Below are 9,898 nucleotides of genomic sequence, written 5' to 3' on the forward strand. Positions count from 1 at the left end.
TGCCAAGATGCCACCATCAACAGCATCTGCCCAGCCAGTATTGGCTCAGAGGAAACAAGTTGCTGTTCCCTCATCATTTAATCTCTCACTTGCGTGAGCAGCGGGGGCGAGGGAGAGGGCAGGAAAATACACAGTGACACAGACTCCTGGAAACACTCCATGAACTTAATTTTTTGTGACGCTGTCTGGATACCAAGAGTTCTGAGTATAATCAGGATGCTGAGAATCAAATTGAAAGTGTCTGAATCTATATAGTGTGCACCATAGGGGGCAAATAAAGGAGAAAGCAAAGGTCATTTTAGTTTCAACTTGCATTTCCAGTGTAGCAAAGTTCCGTGCATCTCTTAAAGACCCCATACCTTGAAGCCTCAGTGCAATGCCCAACAGAAATCCATGACATTTTGGTCAAATTCGACACTGGAGTAACCAGACACACTCCATTCATGCCAAAATGCACTGTTAACTAAACCAGAAGACCTCACTTTGCCACAGGCCATTTACAGAACATTTTTATTCATTTTGGCCAACTACTGCCCCAAATAGTAATGCCACCTCAGAGCAAGTCATTTTGAAGATGGGGACACAGAAGTGTTGAGCTAGGATATCATAGGAGAGCCTGGGAAAAGACTTCCTGACGTGAGACCATACAACCATATACCAATTCCCAGACTCACTGTGGCTTCCACAAGAAAGAAAACCAATTCAACAAAGCCATGTAATGACGATTTGCTGCAGCCCCACTTGAAGGACTTTCTACATGTGAAAGGAACTCTCCAAGAAGTTAAATTCTGCCTTCCTACCTCCATCCCAAACTCTCCCACTCTCCCTCCCTTGACTGAAAAACCCAACTATGCAGAGTCCTCAACTGGTTTCAAGCCCCAACCCTGAAAAAATAAAAATCTTGTGTCCCAGATGAAAACAAGCCAGTTTCTCCTGCAAGCAACTCTCTGGTCCCAGCACTACCATGAAAGCAGAGAGAACTTTGCATCCAGATTTACCTCCGAGTTATTACCCTGCTAACCAATTGCTCACTGGGTACCTGTGCACAGAATACCAAAGATGCACCTTATTAGTGTGGGAGCATCTTGAAAACCCAGATAATGACAAGGGACCCTGGGCACTGTTCAGAGATGTACTTCAAGAGTTTGCAATTTGAAAACGGCACAGAACTGTTTCTAGAGGCTGCATCCAATATTTCCCAAGAGTCATTATACACAACTACAGTAATTCATTAGGGATCTATTTAAATAAGAAGGCAAAATAAAAATTCTGGCAAAAACCTTGTCCAGCATTGAATTAAGCTGAATTATTCAAATCAATAAACGGCATCTCAGCTACAAGAGGCTACACCATAAGCCCCAAATGCTTCCACAAGACACAGCAAGAAGAAAATTGAAGCTTCTGCCTTCTTGGTAAGAGCCATGTGCTGGTTTAGGCTGGGGTAGAGTTAATTTTCTTCATAGTAGCTAGTCTGGAGCTATGTTTTGGGTTTGTACTGAAAATAACGTCAATAATACAGGGATGTTTTAGTTACTGCTGAGCAGGGCTTACACAGAGTCAAGGCCTTTTCTGCTTCTCTCACCACCCACCAGCGAGGAGGCTGGGGGTATGCGAGAAGTTGGGAGGGGACACAGCCGGGACAGCTGACCCCAACTGACCCAAGCGATATTCCATACCATATGACGTCATGCTCAGCATATGAAGCTGAGGGAAGGAGAAGGAAGGGAGGGACATTGGGAGTGATGGTGTTTGTCTTCCCCAGTAACCGTTATGTGTGAGGGAGCCCTGCTGTCCTGGAGATGCCTGAACACCTGCCTGCCCATGGGAAGTGGGGGGAACAAATTCCTTGTTTTGCTTTGCTTGCATGTGTGGCTTTTGCTTTACCTATTAAACTGTCTTTATCTCAACCCAGGAGTTTTCTCACTTTCACCCTTCCGATTCTCTCCCCCATCCCACCAGGGGGGAGTGAGTGAGTGGCTCTGTGGGGCTTAGTTGCCAGGTGGGGTTAAACCACAACAAGCTAGCACTGAGATTAAGAGCAACACAGCAGCCTTGATGCATCCTAATCCACAGAAAACACTGGACTTCTGTATATGGCCAGCATTTGAGAAAGCTTGTATAGTTGTGCCAAATGACACAGCAAACCCACAAAGCTGTGCCTCTAGCACATGCTTTGCTAGTGTGGCTTAACTTCAATAGCCATCAAATAACTCCCAAGCTGTTTTTGGAATCCATTCATTCAGAGAGATTTGTCAATGCAGAAGTGGCCTCAATTGAGCAAATAAACTCTTGGAAGCGAACAGTTTATCTAGCTCCATGGAATACTTGAAATCTTCCCATTTCAGCCTTTGCTCTCAAGTTCTTTAAAGTTGATAGGTTTCAATCCCAAAGACTATGGGAAAGCTTTTCAGTAACCCCAAGCCAGCTTCCTTGATAGCCAATTTTTTAATAGTATTAAATATCACAGATTACAGCAAGAGAAGAAATAGAAAACAAAACCCAATCTAGATTAGCATCATAGCACCATGACCCATGGGCTCAAGCTAGCCACGTGGTTTCTGACACCACCTTTTGATGACAGAAATACAAACTTGGGGCCAAAGCACCCCTCTTTGCACCAAAGCTGGAGAACACGAGACATGGCAGGTTCTTGCAGGAACACAACTGATCTCAGTGGGCGTTCACTGAGCACCTCAGATGAGGCTGACTACAGGATCACCCAAACCAGCTAATATTACAAAACTAACACCACCACCCTTCACAAACAAGCAGCCCTAAACAAGGCATCCCTTCAGCTGAAGCTCCTGTCCCTCAGCCAGCAGCTGTGCTGACTTCAGACATAAGGACCTGCATTATAACTAGCCATAGGCAGCAGGAAACAAAGTATGCATCTCATGCAGAGGCTGAAAGGCCCATTGTAATTAACTGCTCTCGGCCCTGTACATTGAACAAGACAAAAACAAAACCCACAGTTTTCTTTTGCTGGTAAGCCCTAAAACTGCTGCCCATTATTTCTCATAAAGGGCCTATATGCCCAATGCCTTCTCTGCCCATCACACAAACTGCAGCGCTTGGCATAGGCTATGGGGAAGGTTGATTCCCACAATAACCAAATTTTACAGACAACGCTTGCAGGACAGAAGGAATATCACCGTGTTTTACTCGCACAGACATATGTTCCTCCTTGGTCAGGACCTGCTTGCTGCCCAGTGGCACACTACAAAAAATGGTGACTGACCACTAAGTGCAGACAGGATCCAAGCACAGGGAAAACTACTTACCAAATGCCAGCCAACAGTTCTGCAAAGAGTATGTCGGTGCTCAACGATGATTAACGGTTCACTTTAGCTCATGGGTGAGGGCGGATGCTCTTCCAGCAAAGCACAGTGAGCATCCAATGGAGACATGTTCCCAGTGAGCCTGGGAAGAAGGGGTGGGATGGGGGAAGTGATGTTTTAATTTTTGCCTTTGTTTTAAACTTCCAAATCTATTTTAATTGGCACTAAAAATTAATTTTCCCCAGGTCAAGTCTGGTTTGCCCCTGACAGTAATTGCTAGTCTTTATCTCAACCCACGAGCTTTTTCACCTCATTTTCTGCCCCCACCCTGTTGAGGAGGGGAGTGAGAGAGCAGCTGGGTGGGTGTCTGGCTGCAGTCCAAGGTTAACCCACCACAATACCTCACCAAGCAAGGTGGATACTCTTTAAAAGAGAAAAGTTAAAACTTTAAGAACAACTTGGCAAAAATAGCTTTACTAAACCATGACAATTACAGCTCTTCCTGCAGCTCAGAGAAACAAGAAGCAAGCCATAGGACTGAAAAACTGGAAATCTACACTGAAGTTTTTCCTCTTTAAAAATCAAGACCTAGTTACATATTGTTATTTTTCTGTTGTTTCCCAGTTACAGGGAAAGAAAGGATCAACCTCTAATTTGGCATCTCAATACATCACGCAACACTGAAACCATGTCAGGATGAGAAATAAGCATGTTTCCAGCAGATGAAAGTCATTAGCACGGCACAACAAGCAGCAGGACACCACTGGGGGCATTTCTCCTTCATATTTTTCAAAATAATTTTCTTTTAGTCAGTATTTTTAGCTTCTCTTTTGGAAGCTTCAAATGCTGCCCCTCTTCTCCCTTGATATTTCTCAGTACATACATGTGTATGTGTACATACAGGTCTGGTATTATTCAGAAGAGCAGGGGACTTGTCCTGCTACTGTACCAAGCATGGCACATGTCAGTTCTCCTGCAGCCTTTCAGAGATTCCCTTCAAGACAAAGTGTGAGGTTTGGCCCACATTCCAGCATCACGACACTCCCAAGCAACTCTCTGGTCTACTGCTAATGATGTGCCAAACTATACTTGCACAAGGCCGAGGAGAGAAGTGGAAAGAGGTAGCAGCTATTTCACATCCTCCTTTTCAGAAATAAAACCCAAGAACCCCCAAACAACCTTTCCACAGCTCTTCCTGTTGAAGTTCTACCAGAGAAATCAAAGACCATTCATGGTTTAACACGATGGGTTGCAATCCTGTGAAGTTCTGGTGTTTTCTCACTCCCTGTTATCCCTTTGGAGAATTAAAGGGATGAAACAAATCCAAAACTACAGAAAACTCAGAACTCTGTCCCGATACGGCAAACATACCCATCGCTGCTATCCTCTGGCCATCCTGCATTTGAATGAAGGTGCTCCCTGCCAGCTCTTAGCATGCAATGCTCCATCTAATACAGGTTCCAAGCAGACTCCAGAAAAAATACTTACTTTTCACCTTACATAAATTTATAGAATAATTATTCTCGTTCAAGAACACAGAGGGCATCACCACCTAGCACCTCGACTGTAAAGCAATTCCACATAACATTTTAACGTCTAAAGAATCAGCTTATATTAAGTATCACCTTAAAATACACATATACAACACACACTTCAAGGCTGTTTCTTACATATTGACCCAAAACCAATGTTGATTTCAATTCAGCCAAAAATCTAACCTTTTTTAAAAATAGATAGAGATATATATATATGGTTATATATAAACTCTATGTTTTTCAAAAAATTAAAAGTGAAATATTTCTGAGAGGTTTCTGAATTCTTCCATAGTCCATAACTCTTCCCAAACAGCCAAGCTTTCTTTCAGTTTCTTTGTGGTAGAGTTTGTGGTTGCCTTTTTATTAGCAGAAAAAACAAACAAATCCCAAAAAACTACAGAAAATGTTGGATTCAGATGCAAACATCAAAGCACAAAAAAAAACCCCAAACAAACTTGAAAGCAGATCTGCCATAGTTGCTTCACAAACCATAATGCTGGGTGAGTCACGAAGACCTCGATACAACTGAATCATCCAGGTTCCTTCAGAAACTTCACTGTCATTTTATGGATCATCATAAAACTGAATTTTAAGTCTTCTTCCATTTTCAGTAAACTAAGGCATTATGAATTATACAGGTGAACCGCATGGTAAGTGTTTTAAAAGAACATTTAAATATTAAAAATAAAACAATTCCAGCAATCCTTGCCCAGAAAACAGATCATTATGTAGCATGGAAAAACAACTTCTGTGCTGCCACACCTGCCCTCACGGCCACTTATCTAAAAGTCACTGGACCTGCAAACACGCAGAAATCATCCATGCGATAGCTGCAGACACCAAGATAAAGATGTTAAAAAAATATAGGGAAATCAGCTGGCTGCTTGGTGAGTAGAAAGGATACTATGAAGGGAGAGGCAACAGAGAAGAAAAACAAAAACCAAACCAAATGGTTTTCCTTCTTGAGCCACAGAAAATAACGATGATAAATATTCAAGCAAACCTGAAACAAAGATTTTGCTTTTATGCTGCAAGCAGCCCTCTAAAATCATTGAGTGTGTTCAGGCACTGCTGCAATACAAGCCCCAGGAGAAGATCTTCAACTTCAATACAGCGGGCACTGTGCAATAGCAGGAGGCGGCAGCCTGCCTCCCTCACCTCAGTAAGGAAAAGTTAGGTATCAAAATGCAGAAGCACATCACATTCAGAATAAGGCTGGAACAAGAAAAAGTTGCTAACTGGAGAGCGTAAGACATCTGATTTTAGTTCTGAGGTCTTTCCTAGATTTGCTAAGTGAAGAGGAAAAGATCCTGTCATACCTGTGCTATAGGTCTTCACCTCTACATGACGACAACTGTATCCCCCCTTAAAATCTGGGGAAAAGGAACGTTTCCTTTTCTCCATGCTTTGATCCATCTACTCAAACAGAAACATCTCGGATGCAGGGACCATCTCTCTGAACATCACAGAATGCTTCCCGTAGCAGGGCTCTGCCCTCCCAGCACCAATGGGAAGAACTGCCAGACGCTCCAGGAACTCCCTAAACAGCTTCCTATCACTATTGACTGTATTGATTGAGTACGAAGTGTGGCAGTGTGAAATCTCTATTTAGTGGAGCAGGCAATGCTATTTGCATTGCAGTATATATCTACAAAGAGACAGAGAGTCTAGTGGTTGCTCCAAGGTGACCTGGAGATGGGACTCTTGGGGTTCTAGTCCTGGTTTTGCTGCAGAGTTATAATAAAACCTTGTAAATCAAAATCAGTGGCCCATTTTTCTATGCAATAGGAAAAATGAATTCTTCTGAACTTCACTGGAGCACTTAAAGGAGTTACTACACAAAGTATTATCGTGTGTTTATTTAAACTTCCTTGGATGACGCTTAAAATATATCACTTTGCAGCTTCATCTGGTGTTGATCAGAAGACAAAACTACACTAATTCATCCAAGCTGCCACTTCACCCGCTAAATAGTATGCCATTGTTTAATCTTGCTACCGTGAAGGAATAACTGGAGAGCAAGGAGTGTACAAGTCAGGAAACATTTTAGATTATTATACACAGAGGACAAATTCTTCTTGATGAATTGCAGAATAACTCTTTTGAAGCAAGAAATTTACACTGCTGTAGCAGAACAGAAGCTGGCTTTTGGTCCTTTACAATATCCTGAAAGTAAGGGAAAAGAAAGTCCCTGCAACCTGAGAGACATCCCTTTCTGGGAAACAGGGAATATCTGCTCTCTCTTGCAGAGGAGAGGGATCACAGTTCAACTGAGCATAAAGTTACTAAGCAAGAACAACACAGACCTTCAGACCAATGTATTCTCTGATCTAATTCAAGATCCTTTAAACCTCAGCTGCATTAATACCGCAGGCCACTAAAACTCAGAGACCTAGTTGTCACATAGGCACACGGCAAACGCTAAAGGGATTTTGGAAGCAAAGCCTGGCCAAAAGAAACGAGACATTGGTTTTACAATGGATCACAACATTTCTAACAGGCTGCTCTTTCTTTCAGGGCTAACACATATCACTCAGCCCTTATAGAAAAAATGAAGAGATGCCAAACTTTCTGCCAAAAATAATTAAAAAATTAAACACTAAAAATCAATTAGTCCACACGCTTACAGATCAAGTGAATTTTACCTTTAAATGCATTTAACCAAGAGGACACCAGACTAAGTTTGGATTTACTCTGCAAATGGCACACAGTACATGATCTAAGAGATAAACACGTTGTCATCCCTACACCATTTCATCTACTAGTAGTAGATAAAAGAAAACTTTAAACCAAAGTACAAATGCCAGTTACTCACAAGCCTTCCTGGTACTCAAAAATCCAACCTACACCTGCATCGGTATTTGTTTCTACCAATTTACACGCAGTGTTTACGGTAATGAGTCAGTGCCTCACGCCCAACCCAAGCCCCACAGGAGTCTGAAGGCATCAGAACCCAGAGCTGGGTCTGGCTTCTCCTCCACCCTGCAGTCAGAGACCCAAAAAACATCAAAAGGCTTCTTAGAGAAGAAATATGAATGTAGTCAAAAGAGCTAGTTTAGAATAACTTTCTGCATAACTCAGCTGCAAAACACACAATATTCTCTAATGGGAAAGGCATACTAGAAACAACTTTCCAGAAATAACATTGCCAGTAAAGATATATTAAGGGAAAATGAACTGTAAGCAATAACCAACCAATGCTTGGCAACCTTCATCCCCACTAAAACATTTATTTTCACTCCCTATTTGTTTTCTCCCCCCCTTAAATACCCCAGTGACAAATAAATTATGAGCATTACAGCTAATTTATTACTCAGCACTGCTGAGGATGGAAAGAAAAAAAGAGATAGCAGTATTTTAAACACAATTCTTATTCTAGGAAAATTAATACTTTAATAAAAACATTAATAAATTCAAAGGAAAAACTGCTCTTGCAGTTAAATGGCTGGACTGAAGCACTTGAAACTGGAATTCCTTGCTCTGCCAGGCTCTTCTCTGCCCATGCCTAAGCCATTCGGGCTCTGCTGCTGTTAACCAAGCAAAAGCTTTATCAATAGCTTCAGCAACAGAATCAAGCTCTCAATCTCTGCCTCGGTTTCCCCACCTGCAACATTTCTCCCACCCAGTCTACTCAGACTACAAATACTCAAGGGCAAATTGTATTATACAGCACCAAGGACAACAGAAAGCTTTGAAGCATTACAATACTCCTACATTAAAATTGTCTTTAATGAGCTCCTCCATACGGGCCTCTCCATTGACTTCAAAGAGGGTTTGACCGGGTCTCTACAACAGGAGACAACTGCGTTCTGTAACAGGAGAACAGGATCGTATTTGTCACGTTTAACACAGGAGGGGAAGGGGCTGTGCACCAAAGAGACTTAAAAAAATCCAAGAGCTAAATTCTGCTCTTAATCCCTCAAGTTCCCTGGTGTTCATCTCACAGGACCCCTATTTCTTCCAGCAGGAACCTTTTGATGATTAACTTCTGCATTTATCTTTGATACTTCTTTTTTTCCCTGAATACGGAATTTTAGCATTTACATTAACATCCCAAACCCCAGTAGTCCTAAAATTGAACAGAAGTCACCTGTCTTGGAGACCCCGTATGCACACACAATCCCACCTGGACTCACACAGTACTATTTTTACTGCAGATATGTTAAGAGGGCTTTTGAAGGTGCAGTCAAACGCTGCTGCATGGGCAAAGCTCTAGCCAGGAAGTTAAGCATGGCTCAAAAGTTTTCATTCAGCAAAACAAGAAACAATTTGGCATTCATTCCCACGCAAACACCAATGCACCCTCCTGGGGAGGAATCAATTATTTTCCTTTCCATCTCATGCTCAGGCTAGTCATCCTCTATCACTTGATAAAACACATGAATAGCTGCATTCAAAGCTGCAGCAAACAGAGACATCTCAGTAAAGCTCTGTAAAAACAGCTAGCCGGAGCACACCAAATAACTGTTTCTCAACGCGCTTCCCATATGCATGCCCTTTATCTAAAGAAGCCCGTGACTTTGGCAGATGTCGGGTGCTTGCAACTAGGTCAGGCTGAACCGGAGCGAGCTGAGGCTAAAGGCTAGGGAGAGAAAATTAAATTGTGCTCCTGCTCCACAAACTGTGGCTGTCAAACCCAGAGCTCTTCGCCTTCTGCTAAAGCAATGATTTTACCACTGGCTAGGCAAAAGATTTGACTGGCAGGGTGATGAAATGCCTTGGCGATAAACCGCTGGGAGCACTTGGAACGTTATTACCAGTTAAATATTCCAAAATGCAATGCAGGTAAGAATACAGGGATGGAGTGGGACAGGGAGGGAAGTGTTGCCAAGGTGTGTGAATCAGCCTTATCGAAATCCTCATCGCTGCACGCCCGGCATGACTGATCACACTGCTGCATCGCCTGAAAGGCGCAAGGCTCCGGCTGGAAAACGGAGGTTCCAGCCTTTCCCTCCTGGTGCCATCTGCCCCAGTAACACTCGGCTCTTTAATCCACAGACCTACGCTGCGGGAGAGCAACTGGGGGTGGAAATCACCCGGGCTTTTAAAAAGTTGCTACGAAAACCCTGAGTAAGTTCTGCAGCA

The sequence above is a fragment of the Cariama cristata genome, unplaced genomic scaffold (genome assembly GCF_000690535.1).
Source record: "Cariama cristata isolate BGI_N322 unplaced genomic scaffold, ASM69053v1 scaffold5085, whole genome shotgun sequence".
Taxonomy (NCBI): Eukaryota; Metazoa; Chordata; class Aves; order Cariamiformes; family Cariamidae; genus Cariama; species Cariama cristata.